Source organism: Stylophora pistillata, chromosome 10, assembly GCF_964205215.1.
Source record: "Stylophora pistillata chromosome 10, jaStyPist1.2, whole genome shotgun sequence".
Taxonomy (NCBI): domain Eukaryota; kingdom Metazoa; phylum Cnidaria; class Anthozoa; order Scleractinia; family Pocilloporidae; genus Stylophora; species Stylophora pistillata.
Window position 1 is genome coordinate 3,397,848 of NC_142528.1, and position 17,536 is coordinate 3,415,383.

General features: G+C 37.8%; 1 protein-coding gene and 1 long non-coding RNA gene across 2 annotated transcripts in view; both read right to left on the reverse strand.

Annotated features, from left to right (window-relative positions):
- LOC111324731 (alpha-L-fucosidase) overlaps positions 1-17,536 on the reverse strand; it is a 78,084-nt gene that overhangs the window by 8,513 nt on the left and 52,035 nt on the right. The gene's annotated exons all lie outside the window — the stretch shown is intronic.
- Positions 15,823-16,505, reverse strand: LOC148721429 (uncharacterized). The gene is made up of 3 exons (XR_015992187.1): positions 16,460-16,505; positions 16,121-16,151; positions 15,823-15,924 (listed from the first exon to the last, which is right to left on the reverse strand). It is a non-coding gene; the product is annotated as an uncharacterized LOC148721429 (long non-coding RNA).

Here is a 17,536-nt window from a genome sequence, read left to right on the forward strand (position 1 = left end):
GTCGGTTTGTCGAGCAACCAATCCAGCGAGAATTTTAAATTAACGGCCGTTCTGAATTTTTCTAATGCGTGGAAGGAACTTCTTGTGCAGCTGAGAGACCGTTAATGCGCGGTCAACCTGGAACGTAGTCAAATCTCTCTCAACGGGTCCTCCCCATAGTCTTCTAACAAGGTATCCCGGGTAAGAGGATATTTGTAAGTTGTGTGAAATAATCAAAGAAATAAAGTTTTACCTTCGTAATCCAACTAAACCACTATACAAACTCTTTAATTATTCACTGTGAAAGAGCCTGTGGCAGAGCCTGGGCTACCTGTGCTGCAAGTGGCGACGGTTGGTGTTCGGGACCGGTTGAAGTTTCCAGCCTTGAGTTTTTTTTTATACACAGTTGACCGGTAGCACCACACACGTTACAAAGAAAGTCGCCAAAACAGCGTCTAAACGACCGTTGGCAACAAAGCAGGTACGGGAAAAAGGTAGGGAGACTGCATTTGTTTTATTCCTCGCTTTTATTATCCTTTGAAACTTTTTGTTATCTTTTTTTATATTTTTTTCCTTTTTTTAACGGCCTATTCGTACGCTTGAAATCTGATCTTTAAAATATGTTAGTTATTGCCTTTACTGAACTTTACACCCAAAGTCACACGCCGGACTGAAACCTGGGTCACACACAGTACGCTTGGGCCGCCTGTGGATAAATAAAAGATAAAACCGTCAGCTAATGAAGGGATTCTACTTTAATGCAGCATATCGTCTGTTTAGTCTGTTTAATTAAAAACCTCACAAAAACTCGGATTTCTGAGCTTTTCTTTAATCTTTCCAATTTATCACTCTTCTTATGAGTTTAAAGAACTGCTACTTGAACTCTCTTGAAATGGATGGAAAGCTAAGAACGTAATTTCTAGTCAGTAGGTACGGAAATGAAACGCCAGCGGTTAGTTGCTTACTGCATATTCCGAGTAAGTGTAGTAAAACCCAAACGAAAGCAATCAATTCAGTTAGTCTGCACGAAGGTAAATACTGTTAAAGTAAAAACAAGTAAACTGCTCATAGCTCAAGAGAACGTGGGTGATAAAGTCACGATTGGTTCTGGTTTTGAATCTGATTGATTGAGGAAAGTGGCGCGATTTTTGTGGACCAATCACGTAGCGAAATAAAATGAAACCTACATACATACATACATACATAAACTTTGTTAATGTGTCTTGAAATATCTAGCCGATGGGGTTAAGGAAACCCTCTACTAATTGGGGAAACAATTAATAACCTATCAACTATTTTCTAATGGAACTATTAAAAAAGGCCTAACAATATAATATAGTTAAAAACCTATTAACAAACAACTTATTTAAAACGATTAAGAATTACAAAGGATGCAATTGGATTACTTTCAATACTCAACTGAAAAATTCCATTCGAAGGAATGACGTGGAAATCAGATGTTAAAATGTAGTGCAGAACTTGCCAAGATAGAGTTCCACCAATAAATAGCAGGATTCAGCGATGAATTTACAAACATTAGCGTAAGGCTTGGTGATGATGATTATTTAACTGTTCAACATGATGTCTGTATTAAAAATGTATTCAAAACAAGATCAATATTGATCAAATCCATTCAAGTGATTGCTGTTTCTTCCATTAGATTGAAATCGGGTTTCATTATGGGTCTCTAGAACCAAATTAAGACTATCTATGTAAAAAATGAACTGAAGTGAAGACTGTTTGGAAGATGTGTTCTGATGAGGTCTATCGGATGATCATATGTTGCTCAGATAAACTAAATAGTCTTGCGGGTTTCTTTTTAATGAGACTATATATTAGCTTTGCTCCTGGGTTTCTAAGCATCATCTAAACTGTCTTAGGGGAGTAGAAAACAATTTTCCTTAAAAAAGAAATCCTCTTTTTTTTTCAATTAAACTTCTTTTAAAAGCGTTGATGCTTCCTCATCAAAGCGGCAGTGAATTAAAAGCATATGCCTTCCGGTTTATTATTTTAGTCAAGAAAAACAGGTAGACGATCATTAGTGAAATTTTTCTGATCGCTTATAGGTACAGACATTTTTGAGACACGAGGTAGCGACTTGGCCGGTTCGCTGTGAAATCAACCAATCAACTGGAAAATCTTGTCTTATCATTTAAACCAGTCACTACACTCAAAATTTCTGCAAAAATCGCCTAGAAAAAACCTCTGAATTTCAAACTACCTCTAACCATGGAGACGCACCTAAGTACGAAGTGTGCCGCAAAGTATGATCGTGATCATCGTATCGTAAACACGGCTTGACCAATAGGAACACAAGTTGATAAGAGTGGCTGACGGCTACAGATGAGGGGAAAAACTTGCGAGGCACTGAAGGCCTAGATGAGTACATTACTCGGCACCCATGAGTGGCGTATTTGGAAGGCTTCGCCTGACCATCTCTACTCGGATTAAGTCTTCACAATTAAATTGTCATTTATTTCCCGCATATTTTGTCATTATGTGCGGAAAAAAAGGTAGGGCTCAAATATCGCTTTGCGTGAAGCATGTCTGTCTAATAACGAGAAGTCCTTTGTTAAAAGGCTTTAGATTTGCTATAATTTTCCTCTGGTTGGGCGAAAGCTTTACTCAGCAATCAAACTTCAACACTGTGTGTGATGCTTTTCCTTCCCCTGATTCACATGACTAAAAGTATCATATTTCAAATTACCTTTTCATAAAGGCAATATATTTCGCATTAGCTAACGATAAATAACACATTAGCTTCAGTCAAGTCGAGTTTCCCTTTGGATACCATGTGTTGTTATTGTTCTTTTTTGCCGTAATGGCGAATCTTTTGATATCAATAGGGACCTTAAGCAATCAAGACAGCAACCCCAAGGAAGACGTCCATTAAAAAATTAATTTCTACTTTTAATTAGAATTTGGAAATTGACTACATGTGTTTACTGTCTCGTACGGCGCCACACCTCAACCTCAACACAACGTATAAAAGTAGCGAACAGTTCCAAATGGAAATTGATATAATTTGTCGTCGCTGTTTCGGTTAGCAGAAGACGAATAATTTGTCGTCGCGGTTTCGGTTAGCAGACGACGCAAATTTTAGTGAAAAAGAAATGTACAAAATTTTAAAACGCACGTGCTGGGCTATTGTTCTGCCAATTAGATCTTTCTTTTTTCCACGTCCTCGTTGCCGTCGCCGTCGTGGTTTGCTTAAGGTCCCCAGTATTAATGACAAGAACAAATGATTGAAACCATTTTAGATGATGAATATTCTGCGATAAAAATCCACCATTTGATAACGAGGTTACCCTTGAGTTAATCCAATCAACAAAGTTTTTCTTTCCGGTTTTCTCTGGTCACGACTTGCATGGGAATATGTTCCGCAGTACGTCCATAATGGTTTGACGAATTGGTCTTATCGTTCAACAGTAAATAACAGGAATCAGTAAGGATTAGAGAAGGAAATTGTTTGCACTTTTACGTCTTACAATGAAAATCATGCTACAAATAACAAACTAAAACTACAAGATATACTTACAGTGTACTGACTGCAGATTTTCTTGACTTTGTAGCACTCTCTAGGTGGCTATGCTGTTCTACTTGCTGTACCTGTAAGTCAGCGTAAAGTTGGTTTCTGTGCCGTTTTATAGCTTGATATAATCTAAAATTAACAATTGTGATGTAAACGAAACAAAGACTCCAAATTATTGCGACAAAGCAGAAAGCTGTTCATGCCTTCCTCCAAGTCCAAACTAGTGAAATGCCAACACCTGATATCCACATTAGAGACCTTAAGTAAACCACGACGGCGACGGCAACGAGGACGTGGAAAAACCAAAAAAAACCAGTTAGCAGAACAATAGCTCCGCACGTGTATTTTAAAACTTAGTACATTTCTTAGCCGTCCTTTGCAAAACAACAACATGAGATCACCATTGCAAACTTTGCGTCGTCTTTGAACCGAAACCGTGATGGCAAATTATTTTGATTTCCATTTAGAACTCAACGCTACTTTTATACGTTATGTTGAGGTTGAGTTGTGGCGCCGTATGAGATGGTAAATACGTGCAGCCATTTCCGAAATTCTGATTAAAAATAGAAATTCATTTTTTAATCGACGTCTTCCTTGGCGTTGCCGTCCTAACTGTTTAAGGTCCCTAATAAGATCATTGCACCAACAAGGCTCCTGATATCTGAGATGGAGATGAGCAGTCAGGAAACTGTCCAGACTCAAAGCCATGACGCCGAGATGTGAAGCGGTGCACAGAGTACATATCATGACCAGTAGTGGGGTGGATGCCAAGGTATCGCCGTCTGCAGTGTTTTGCTTGGACCGAATGACAATAAGTAGGGATATATAATGGCTGAGCTAACAAACCAGCGATAAGGTCAGAAACTGCTTGCGAAACACTATTTGCAGAAAGTATGTGCAAAAAAGCCGAGATTAAATTTTTTTATTTCATGGGCTTGAAATCTTTAAGAAAACATTAAAATCCAGCTGAAATGCGATGAGTTTTGCAAAATTTGGCCAAAAAGTGAAAAGTGCGAGCTCTTGTAGAGCTCAACTCAGGCTTAAAAACAAGTCGGGTGCGAGTGATCAGTGAACCAGTCTGTCAGCCAGTCATACGCCAGTCAGTAAGCAATAAGTCCTTCAGTGAACCAGTCAGTTAACCAGATAGTCAACCAGTCACTCAGCTGGTCAGGTACCAGTGAGTCAGTGAGTCAGTGAGTCAGTGAGTCAGTGAGTCAGTGAGTCAGTGAGTCAGTGAGTCAGTCAGTCAGCCAGTCAGTTCCCCAGCGGATCACCACTCGGTCAGTAAATCAGTTAGCCAATCAGATAGCCTTGAGGTGCCGGTGAGACACTTAACCAATTAGTCAGACAGTCAGTCGCCATTAACTCAATCAGTCAGTCAGCCAGTCAGTCAACAAGTCAGTCAGCCAGTCAGGTACCAGTGAGTCAGCCAGCCAGTATAAGACAACCGTTTAATTAGCCAGTCGCCAGTCGCTAGCCAGTCAGGCACCAGTCTATTAACCAGTCAGTCAACAGTCCGTCAGCAAGGCAGTCAACCAGTCAGTCAAGGACTTTGAAAGGAGCCGGTAAGGATGAAGTTGTCCTTATCGCGTGAAGTCTTGGACTTGATGACGGTGAAGGATTTGAAGGCGTTCAAGATGAGATTAACGATGTACGAGATTTCCATTCTGTGGTCGTAAAGAAAACTGCTGTGAGCGTTGCCACAGAGATGTTTACAGTACTGTCTCCAGCACCGTTCTCGGGCTGATGAACATGGTCCGCTTTAATGATGAACAGCTGCTCACAGAAATTAATCTTAAGAATTCGTTTTGTTTGCTTGATACTAAAATTACCGCACCCTTTTATCTGCTGATACCACGTCAAGTCTATGCCTTTTTCTATCCTCACAAAATCAAGATCAACAGGAGAAGTTTCTGTAATTTTTCCATCGCTGATATCTTATAATATTTCAATGACTGTTTTTCTTCTTTCTTTTTGAATGAAGTTTGTCAAATTCAGTTTGTAAAATACGTGCCGGATTTTCATTATATTTCATTAGCATAGCGGCGAGGTGAAAACCGATTTTAGACCTCAGAGTAGGAATCAAATATTGGACTGAAATTTTCGAAAGTTAGGATTACATTCAAATGTCTTTTTTATGTTATTTTCATGAGTTTGTGGGAAAACTTAATCATGAGAAAAAGAGAATAATTCTGAACTGTTTTATTTTCCCTAAAATCACATTATTCATCGCAGCCGGTTGTGAGTACTAGTAAATTCAATCAAAAGCGGGTTCACCTGCCCTTCTTAAAATTAGCTTTTTCCAATGAATAAACAATCGCCGCCCGAAACCCATTAAGAAAGCTTTAGTAAAGAGTGTACTGAGAGAAGAAGTGCACTTTGGCTTAAGTCAAGTACTATACTTTTATTGCATTCTGTTTGTATATCTGTATGAGTGGCCGAAGACGAGGAAGAAAACGTTCAAACTCATAATTATTATTTCTGCTTTAATTAAGTTTGCTCCATTAAAGACATTTCTCGGAAGAGGAACGTGTTGTGACGTTTTTAACATAATTTATATGTTGGTTCATTGACATCTCTCTCGATTGCAGTATCAGTCCAATTGCGAGTGAACTGAGCATATATTTAAGAGAATACTCATAATTATTATTTCTGCTTTAATTAAGTTTGCTCCTTTAAGACATTTCTCGGAAGAGGAGCCTGTTGTGACGTTTTTAACATAATTTATGTTTTGGTTCATTGACATCTCTGTCGCTTGCAGTATAAAAGTCCTTTTTTCTTCTCAGTCCAATTGCGAGTGAACTGAGCATATATTCAAGAGAATACATTTTTATGTTTTCGTAGTGATAACAAGAAAGTATATTATCTGGAAGAAATTAATTATTTTCCTTTTCAGGGCAACTTTTGATTTAAATGATTTTTATGGTCTTTTTATTTACTCAGGGAGTGAAACTGATTTGAATGCGGAACAAGCTTTTCCTATATTTTGACTTTAGTAGACACTACTGTCTGCCCTATTAAACATTCATGAAGCTGCGGGAAGTTTTCGAAACTATACACATAATAGATATTTTTCTCAAGACGACCTGAACGGATATCATCACCCACTCAGCATGTTGAGGTGCCTATCATTTGTTTAATCTGATCGCGGCAGCTTTATTCAGTTAAATTATGAACGTTTAGTCAGACTTTGGATTTATTCTGTATATTAACTTTTTATGTATTTTTTTTTTATAAAAAAATTATGTTGGGTGTTCATTTTCGGGTAAAATAGTTGAGTGATCAGGTTTAGTTCGGCTTCTTCTACGATGAAAGAATTTTACAGACTAGACAAGCCTCGCGCTATTTATTCAGAGAAAAAAGGATTAATTGGTCTCCGAATGCATTTATGATATACGTATGTGAAGTAGATTATGATGGCTGCACATGTCGAGACCGATTTTTCAGCGGAAATAATCAACCTCACTTTTCTGCCCCTAGGAAACACCTAACTCAGTATATATCGCGTTCTACTTTTATGTATCGAGCACTGTAAAACGGAAAAATCGAAATGCAGACTTCTTAATAATAGTTTTGTGTGGGTAGAGGGTTGTTTGGTATAATAAGCTGTGGGTTGTGTAGGCGGAGGGTTGGCTTGAATGTCAATAAACTGCGGGTATGTTTGGTCAATTTAAACCGAAATATTTTGTAAGGATGGGTGCCATTCACAAAACCTAAAAACAAACAAAACAAAGGGGTGCATTACTCATAACTAAAGAAATTTGATCCAACTATGATCACTAAGTCCTCTGGGGTACTTAAAACCGAATAAAATTTTCAAGGCCCGTCTAAACGCACGCAACATTTCAACGCAACATTGTTGGATCGTGCGATAAAAAATGTTGTGAAGAACCTGGCCAAACGAGAGAAATATTTTGCAACATCCAAAAGTGTGGCACCAAAAACTTCACCACTTGAAACAACACCAACCAACAATTTAATGGGGTGGCCAAAGGTGTGGAACACGTTGCGCGCAACAACGTTGCAAGATCTTGCGTTGAAATTTTGATAGCGTTTGGCCGAGCCTAAGTTTCATGATGATTCTGATTTTTACATAATCGATGCCAAATAAACACTTTTATAAATACAAATGTTCTAGGCATTATCCGGTTAGTGGGTTTCCTCTTATTTGTTTATGTCCAATAACTGCTGCGAGAACTCTGAGACGTATGTATCGAATGTCATTTGGATTCGTTTGGGAAGGATGGGTCAGATAATAAAATCTGGATCTTTATTTGTTTCAAGATTTGTAAACCCGAAGTGTAAAACAACCTTTAAAAAAGCGTAAAATGAAAATATAAAAGCTTCCACTGGAGGAAAAGCGACAGAATTAAAAAAAAAAAACACTTTCCTTGAATTCATTTCGTCAGGGAGTTGTCGGCGTCTACTGTGGAAGCAACTAAAAGGTCAATTCAAAGTTTAATTATATGGTTTTTGGCTGAGCGACAACGCTGTATCAGTCAAAAGTTCTTTGTCTTTCCATCGATGCAAAATTACTGAGTCATGAAAATTGAGGTGTTATTTGCTTGTTTTTTTTTATGTGATAGCTCTCTAATATATTGTAGAACTAGAAAACGTAGATAGCTGAAGCTCTCTATTCTAATTCCAATTATCACCATGCTTAACATTTGTATTCAAATTACGTAGAAATTTCCTTTTAAGATATGTACAATAGCAACCGACACGTTTTGATGTGTGCCTTTTCATGTTGCATCTAAATTAGGCTATCATAAATACAAAGCACTTATTTTCTGTGCCAATGTCGTTAGCAGAGGAGCAACAGCAAAATTTGAACCAATATTCTCGTTTAGACAGGCTCCCTACGGTGATTTTGTCCTTATTACTAGAGATCAATTTTGAATATTACAAGTAAACTATTTTATTACTACTTTATGCAGGCTGTTAGTTCAAAAAGCTTATCAAGTTGTGTTATTGTATCCACTCACATAATAACTGTCAGGTGCAAATCGACTTGTTATTTTTCTGTGTCGCTCACTTTCCGCACGGGTGTATATTTTTGAGAGTGTTAATGATGGTGTGTCGAATGTGCCTCATACTCCAACAGTAAATAACGGGGTTTAGCGATGAATTCATACACACAAGAGTCCAACTGTAAAACCTAAAAGTTTTCAAAGCAACGCTAGGCTCGTTAGTGGCAGTAGCAGCAATATGAGTGCAGTATTCAGGCAAATTACAGACCAAGTACACAAGATACACGTAAAATGTAGTAATGGCAATTTTCCTCATCCTTGCGGCTTGGTCCATGTCACCGTCATCCTGCTCGGCTTGCCGCACTCGCAAGGACTGAATTTCCCTCGTGTGGCGCCGTACAGCAAAATAAATCCTGCAGTAAACTAATCCTGTGCACATAAAACAGAACCCAAGGACAACAGGAAGGAAAATCAGAAGGGAGGGAGGCATCCAAAAATTTCCAGATACTCCAAGAAATACACTGAACATCCAGATTGATATCACAGCCAAAACAGAGTGTCTGTGAGTGATAAGCTCCTGATATCTGAGATGAAGATGTACAGCGAGGAATCTGTCCATGCTGAGGGCGAAAACACTGAGAATTGAATCTATGGAGAGGGTATCCGCGATGGCAAGCATGGCTTTATTCGTTGATTCGTCAACAGGATCGGCGCTTTTCAACCCTCTAACTAAAAGCACAACGTAATAAGGTTGTACAAATATACCAACACCAAGATCTGAGATAGCAAGACTCAGCAGAAATGTCCTTAACGGCCTCGGTAGCGACGAGGTTTTTCTCATTGCGTAAATTGTTATGATGTTCAATGTGATGGCGGTGTAGGATAACAATGCGTTGAGCACACAATTGGCGACCATTGATGAACGATAGGGGCCCTCAGCGCTTGTCATTGTTTAGGACGCAGATGAAGACCAAACGCGTGGATAGTCGACCAGGAGACTAACAGTGGACAAAATGGTAACTTCTCGAGAACAAAAGCAGCTTTAAATTATCTATGACTTCCCGGCGATCTTGACTGATGAATTTTGATATTAATTGCCATCTACCAAATCATTTGGGGGCCTACCTCGCATGATCCTGCAAAAATAAATTTGGGAAAACCTTTTTCTCGTAATATGTCCTCCGAGTAAGATGTTCCGAGGGAGAAGGCCAATTATTTATAAAGCAAGGCCAATTGATGAAGACTCTGAGATTCTTTATTTCTCGCTTGTTTTTGCTTTATATGAACATCCGAAAATGAAATGAAAATCGAATTGCCCTTTGAATTTACATAATAATGACAACAAAGTCAGTTTAAATTCTCTTGCGCGGAAGTATTTCGTAAGGTTGAATTTCCATTGAAAACCCATTCTGTTGGTAAACAATGATAATCGATCACTATACGCGATAAATTTGCTGAAACCGATGGCAGTTTCAAAAGCGAGATTCACTGACTTTGATAGTCAGATGGTCTATGCAATTTTGTTATGCCCAGATAATCGATACTTTTATGCGATGAATTTACTGAAAATCGATGACAGTTTCAAAAGCGGACTCATTGACTCTGATGGTCAGATGATCTATGCAAATTTGTTATACCCGATAATCGATAATTTTACGCGATGAATTTACTGAAAATCGATAGATTCATTGACTCAGATGGTCAGATGGTCTATGCAAATTTGTTATGCCCGATGATCGATAATTTTACGCGATGAATTTACTGAAAATCGATGACAGTTTCAAAAGCGGATTCATTGACTCTGATGGTCAGATGGTCAGATGGTCTATGCAAATTTGTTATGGCACGTTTATTCCGAGTTAGAGCAAAAGTAAAAATCAATTAGACAATAAGGGTACCTTTGTCCTGATCCCTAAACTGATCACATGGAGGCTTTTTCAAGTGCAAAGATGTTCCATTTTGGCCGTAGAAATTTTCAGAAGAGTTTATAATAGTATGATGTGCATGAACGATATTTCCGCGTAAGATCACTGAAACTTAAAGATGTTCTGACGGGTGGTTTAAATGTTTTGAGTTGTAAAGTCATATATAACTCAGTTTTGATTGATCTCCACAGTGAAATGTATTATGATTTTTGGGTAGTTTGGTCTGGTGGTCCGGCTCCAGGGTTGAGGAAGTTTATACAAAGTCTTTCAAGGAGTATGCAAGACTACGTCATGTTAAACGTCACTCTTTTGTATTAGAAAAAACAGTATATCGTTGTGATCTCGTTCACTTGTGGCTTTGGAGCTTCTGAATTGTTTTCCTCTTCACAGGACTCAACAAGTATCTTCAAATATGGAAAATTCTGGCAAAATAATTAATTTTAGAAGCAACCTTTCAACGTCCTTAAGGTATCACACTACTTTTATTTTGAATTTACTCGTGCTCACATTAATTGACCATCTTCGCAGATAAAAATATCTGAAACAATTAGCTTTCTTTCAGTGACTGAGCAAGTGTAATTTATCGCATCCTGCTGTTTCTAATTGACCTGTAAAGTGGGCGGAGTTTTCTAATCTTGCCCGCGTTAGAGTGTTGCTAGCACATCCAAGCTTAAAAAAATATCAATCTTCGCAAATTCACCAGTATTGAGAAGACTATATGCAATAAAACGCGACCAATATCATTTACTTGTTTTGTTGGAGATGAACGAATGCAAACAATCATAACTTTCAGTGGACTTAAATGAGGGTGCAAAAGATTAACATCTTGTTCAGAAATTGATAAACAATCAGTCGTGTGTTCATTTGGCATGTCGGAAGATCAAAGGAGACCTAAACGGAGGCATTAGCATAATAACCTCAGAATTGGTAAATTTTGTCTTGAAACAGAGTGTATTGAGTTTCACGCCTTGTACCATACCCAAATTCTGCCAAAACTACTTTGTTTCATTAAAACCCTCCAAGGTTTGAGAGTTTCCGGGTTTTAACTGCGTATTGTTCTTTTTAAAGACAGAATGGCCCCTAAGTGTAATAGCCTGTCGACTGAATTCATATTAAAAAATCGATAACATTCCCCGTGAGTGTGTGCTTAAGCCTCGTAGTGTGTTTCTTGTACAGACACGTTACCCAATCTTAGTTGATTGTTTTTTTTTCTTCCTTTTTCTTTTGTTGTTTTGAGAGTTTCCGGGTTTTAACTGCGTATTGTTCTTTTTAAAGACAGAATGGCCCTTAAGTGTAAAAGCCTGTCGACTGAATTCATATTAAAAAATCGATAACGTTCACCGTGAATGTGTACTTAAGCCTCGTAATGTGTTTCTCGTACAGACATGCTACCCACTCTTAGATGATTGTTTTTTTTTCTTCCTTTTTCTTGCATATTAAAAATGTAAGGTTTACCTACGAGTATCAGCCCCTGATCAGTTCGTCAGCATAATAATTATCAACTATGATGATTCTCTGATCGATCCGCTTGAGCAGTTGTATTTAAATGAGAACGTGACTCTTCCCTGTATTTTGTCCGATCAGTGGGTTGACAAAATTCTGAAGGTTATTCTACAAGAAGAAGGTCAATTAGGCGCCGTACCACATAACCGTTGACTATTTTCAGTAGGTAATACGGAAATGCCTTGGTTAGTTAAGAAATAGCACAAGATCATGATGATAATCACAAAGATTTACAATTCATTGGCCCTCCAACTAAAAAAATTATATAATAAATACAAGATACAAATGCAAAAAACCATGTAAAGAATGATATAAACCACTAAAGATATGGTCGATGCTCTTTAAGACAACTGATTTCAAGTCTACAAGGAATTAAGCTCAAGGAATGTATTAAAACTAACCAAAGGTCATTTCTAGTGGACAAAGCTCCGAAACAAGTAGAATTCCAAGTTGTGGATTGTTGCATTATCTTAGCAAGTAGTAACTTCCTGCCGCCTTTAGTGTAACAATTGAATTTTGGACAAGAACCACTCGTAAGTATACTGCATCAAAAAGAAAGGACATGCCTTTTATTTCTTTACCCATGCTCGTGGCCAACGGGGGAAGTAAAATTATTCTCAAACACAGCCGTTGATTTTAACTGGCCCATCGAATTATATAATTGAAGAGTAGGCGATTGTGGTTTCCTCCGCAAAACTTATTCCATCTTCTGGTTAGCACACAAATATGAATGAATTTGCGTATTGCTTTAAGAGCTTTTGATTACATCAGTTGTTGTCGGTAGCAAAAGTACTTGCGTGGACGGAATCATTTGATGGATATGCCAGAGATCTGGAAAAATAATCCTTTCGGATCCGGGTTGTAGTGATTGCCGAGTTGCATGATGTGATATTTTATGCCTGAGTTTAGTTTGTATTCATATACGTTATGTTTGTGTAATGCCTTTAAGATTATTACCTCTCAGTTTTCCCAGTGGCCATGGTGGGGAAGTTAAAAGAGTTACTAACAATATAATTACATGATAAATAGTGAAAATTTTTAAATAAGCTTTAGTTAGAACTTAGTGTGACTCTCATTACAACCAATGCAAGGTCAGAAGGGCGATGAGGCACCAAATTCTGGCAAAACTTCTTATCAAGCTCGGTTGCCATAGGATCATTAGTTATACTGTGTAAATACTCACCTTCCAAATTTGGTTCCAAATCTAAGAAATTCTTAAGGCGTTTGAAAACGGAGACTGATAAGAGGGCCTCACGAGTTTGATATCAGCGAGTTAAAATCAGTAAATTGGGAATATGAATCCTGCTTTTCAAAATTTCGAGTCGTAAGTTTACGACTTAGATCTGTTAGCAGCATTCAAATTAGAATGTAATTACCTTGGCTAGAAAACGGATGGCAATATTAAAAGTGGATGGCTTCTAGTTTTCTACTAATAATATATGTCACCTTTGACAAAAGGGTTTACCATGTCTATTGACAAGCAATCTGTCAAAATCAACACCCACTCAACTTCCTTGAACTTCATCGAAATTGGTAGATTGTTTATAAAAGCTCATCCTAAAAAGAGTATAAAACAGATATTTCTGGGTCACATAAATTTCCGTTCGATGCAAGCCGCAAAACTACCTTTCGAGGTCCATGAAGTATTATGAAAAATGAATATTGGGTACTTTTGAGGTGTTACCTCTAAAAAAACAGATCCGGGCTATTTTGTGATTAATTTCATACGTAACTGCTCCAAGTCACTCCTCGGCATTTTCAATACAGCTACAATTTTCAATTGGACATATTCTGCAAGGCTTAATTGTCAATATTGATTTTTTTTTTTTTTAATTGTTACCGAACAAAGGCTTGAAATCGCCTATCATGACTGAGTCTGTTGACGAATGTTTGACACTTAGAAATTTCTTTCATTTCACTGCTGTTCAGTTGACTTTCCTCAAACAGATCACCTCTCCCTTCTATGGCAGTCTTCTAGAGAGTGTAAACTCAATTATTAGTCGTTCTGATATTGAAATGTCATAATCATCCAGTGAAGAGAAATTTAATTTCTTCGAAGCTTCAACACTTTTTTCCACCTCTAGTATACTACAGAGAAACTTAGCAGTTCAAAGAATCGATAAAGGACTCCTCCAATCGAATACAGATAAATCGAATTTATATTTTTAGTGTAAAAAAAAAAACCGCTGTGAGGTCTTGATTTTACAGTACGACGCTTTGCTTCCGCATTAGACCATGTCACAAACAATACTGCTGACCTGCGCCAGGCATCACCTGTAATCAGTGGGTGGGAATGCTACTGAAATTTCGATTGAGAGTTTCAAAAATGTTACCGGAATCGACTGCTGATAAGCAATCATTCAAAAGTGCGGTTTGAGTGACGAGCTTTAATAATGATAAAATCGAACTTAAACCATTCAACAAATTAAGCCAAAAAGCTAGCATATTTTGAATAAAAAATCTTTCTAGATTAAGTTCTGTGCATTTTTTCAAATGTTGGGTATTCAATATAAATCCTCAACTAGATTTGTAAGTTGTTCTCTGTGTGAAGAGGCTATGTGTTCCTCTGGGGGACCCTCAGGGGGTGACTGATGACGTTAACAGCTATTGTTTTTGTTTTATTATATATTTTTTTACCGATAAGTTACCCGGAAATTGATTCAAACGAACGCCAAGTACTTAGCTAGAGGGCCTTTAATCAGATAACTCTAAAAACGAAAAAGAAAAACAAGCTTTTTTTTTACTTTGAAATAGGAATATGACACGTAAAAACGATAAATTATGAGCATCTCCTGCTTAACATGGCTTCTTAAAGGTGTTGATTTCGTATTTTGCCGAAAGATTATTTTTGTAAGTACACTGAGTGATTCTGTGAGAGTATTGAAAAGATAAATAGATATTCGTTTATACAACTATGAATTTTTGTCTCATTTTAGTTTGGATTGAATTACTTACACGTTATCCTCTCCTATACCAAAATAATAGGGACTTTAAGAAACCACGACGGCGACGCCAAGGTAGACTTCGATTAAAAAATGAGTTTCTACTCTTAGTTAGAATTTCAAAAATGGATGCAGGAACTTACTGTCTCATACAGCGCCACAGCTCAACTTCAGCATGACGTATAAAGTAGCCGTTGAGTTCCAAATGGAAATTAAAATAATTTGCCGTTGCGGTTTCGGTTCGCAGACGACGCAAATTGTGGCGATTTCACGTTCAAGTTGTTTTGCATAGGACGGCTAAGAAATGTACCAAGTTTCAAAACGCACGTTCTGAGCTATTGTTCTGCCAATTAGATCTCTTTTTTTACCACGTCCTCGTTGCCGTCGCCGTCGTGGTTTCTTAAGGTCCCTAATAATTCACCTCCGCTTCGGTGAACAAATGTTAACTAGTTCCTTTTAACATCAAAGATATATTTATGATGCACGATCCTTCGCAGTAGATGGCGCTATTTATGCAATAGCGAAAATCAGGCCTGAAAAACAGCAGGCCTGTACGGGATTCGAACCACTGACCTCTGCGATACTAGTGCAGCACTCTACTAATTGGTGGTTTGCAACCAATCTCTAGAGACACAGGTAACAATGGTGAAAGGAACAAATGCTGGTGGACGAACAAACGAAGCTAATGAGATATTCATTGTTTACGTCCACCAACATGGCGGCTATGACGTAACGTGCAAACCACCTATTGAGCTAACAAGCCAACTGGGAGCAGGCCGTTAAGTTGATTCGTAATAAACCCGTGATGATAAATCAGATACAATAGATATATGAAGTTCATATGTTTTGCACTAGTATCGCAGAGGTCAGTGGTTCGAATCCCGTACAGGCCTGATTTTTTTCAGGTTTGATTTTCGCTATTGCTTAAATAGCGCTATGTACTGCGAGGATCGTGCATCATATGTATAATATTGTTGATTTAAGTTGTTGTCCTTCTCGAGAATAAAAAGAAAGGTTTGCGAACCACGCAATACTCACGATGCCGGTTTTCTCCTTCCTGGAAAAAGTCCCTCCTAGATGCAATTTAACAATCAAATGTAACTCGTTAAAATGATCAAAAGGTTTCAAATCCGAAAGTACAAAATTGTTTGAAAGTGTACCATTGAGGGCTGGTAAAAGCGAGTTCAAAGCCATCTACACAAAAACGCTTAATCAAATATAGAAAACAGATATGGAGAGAAGAAAATCATGTCTAAAATGTAAGCGTACCTCGCCTCTTCTTGATTCATCTAGAAGACCCCTACAATAGATAAAACCCAATATTTACCAAGTCAATTAAATAGCACAATTTTGGCTTACCTTGAATAGGCTCCATTAAGCTAAGAGCATTTGTTTTTGTTTTTGTTTTTGTTCTTTTGTGCGAGTCACCAATAACCAGAGGTGAATAAAACAACTGGTTTCTGTTAACTCTTTGTGACTCATGTGACAAGATAAACTGGAAAGAGAGGCTCTGCTCGTTGCCTGTGATTATAGAGATAGTTTGCAAGATCGGTCTGAGATTTATGGTTGATAGCTTAAAACAAAATCAACATGAAGAAAATGACTAACTTTGGTAATGGCTTCCTTTTTGTTGGTTCTACGGTAGATGATAAGATCGACTGCAAAAATGGATCGAGGTTCTGACCTTTCTGTAGAGAGAAACAGCAAGGTTAACAGTTTTACCCAGGGGACATTCATTGCATACCCAGGGGATATCCATTGTATACCCAGGGGACATTCATTGTATACCCATGGGACACTCCTTGTATACCCAGGGGACATCTATTGTATACCCACCGACTGAATACTTGAATCGAACTCAGTATAAGAATCAAGTAATTCACTTGTCTTTAAAGCATCGCCGGCTTACCTCCTTTTTGTGTATTGTTGTCATTGACTTGATCTTTTTACCTGCGAAAAATGCAGAATCGAGAAATTAGAACAAAAAGTATGGACTCCAACAGCTAAAACTGCAGGAGGGTGTCGGTAATATTCCTATGACAGAGAATCACGTTGGGCAAACAACCTGTCACACTTGACATTGTTTTCTGATTAGCTTAGATTGACTAATTTATCAGTCCTATAACCCCTCTTCGCTGTAAGCATGTTTCAAAAAAGCTTTTTTTCGCTCAGTAACGTCACGTTGCTTATTAATCTATTCTTCTATTGATTTCATCCTGTATTCTTTTCATTCTACCTGTGCATAGGATATATTAGTGGTGCTCACATGATTGGGCATGATCCTCCCTGTTGAGTTATGCTAATTTACATAGGTCACTTGATCTTACGCATGAAAGCGAGACTGAAACAATTTACTATAAATTTGTCCAAAAAAATCCTTATCATGCCAAACTTGCTCACCTTAGTCAGTTAGACATCTTGCATCGATTGATGCCACTTTGTAGTGTCACGTGGCCCCATACATGGAAATGAGGCTGGATTGCAAAACACGCCAAAGGTGAACACATCATCCAGGACAATAACGTTGACTCATTGTAATGCATATTAATGCTGTATGTATAGCATTTGAATGAAAAAAATAAAAGCTAAAAAGGTGTAATGATAATGTATTTCGTGTGGCTTATATAACTTTATTATGAGCGATTACTACAATCCTATTTCGCACAAATTCCAGTGGAGAGTTCA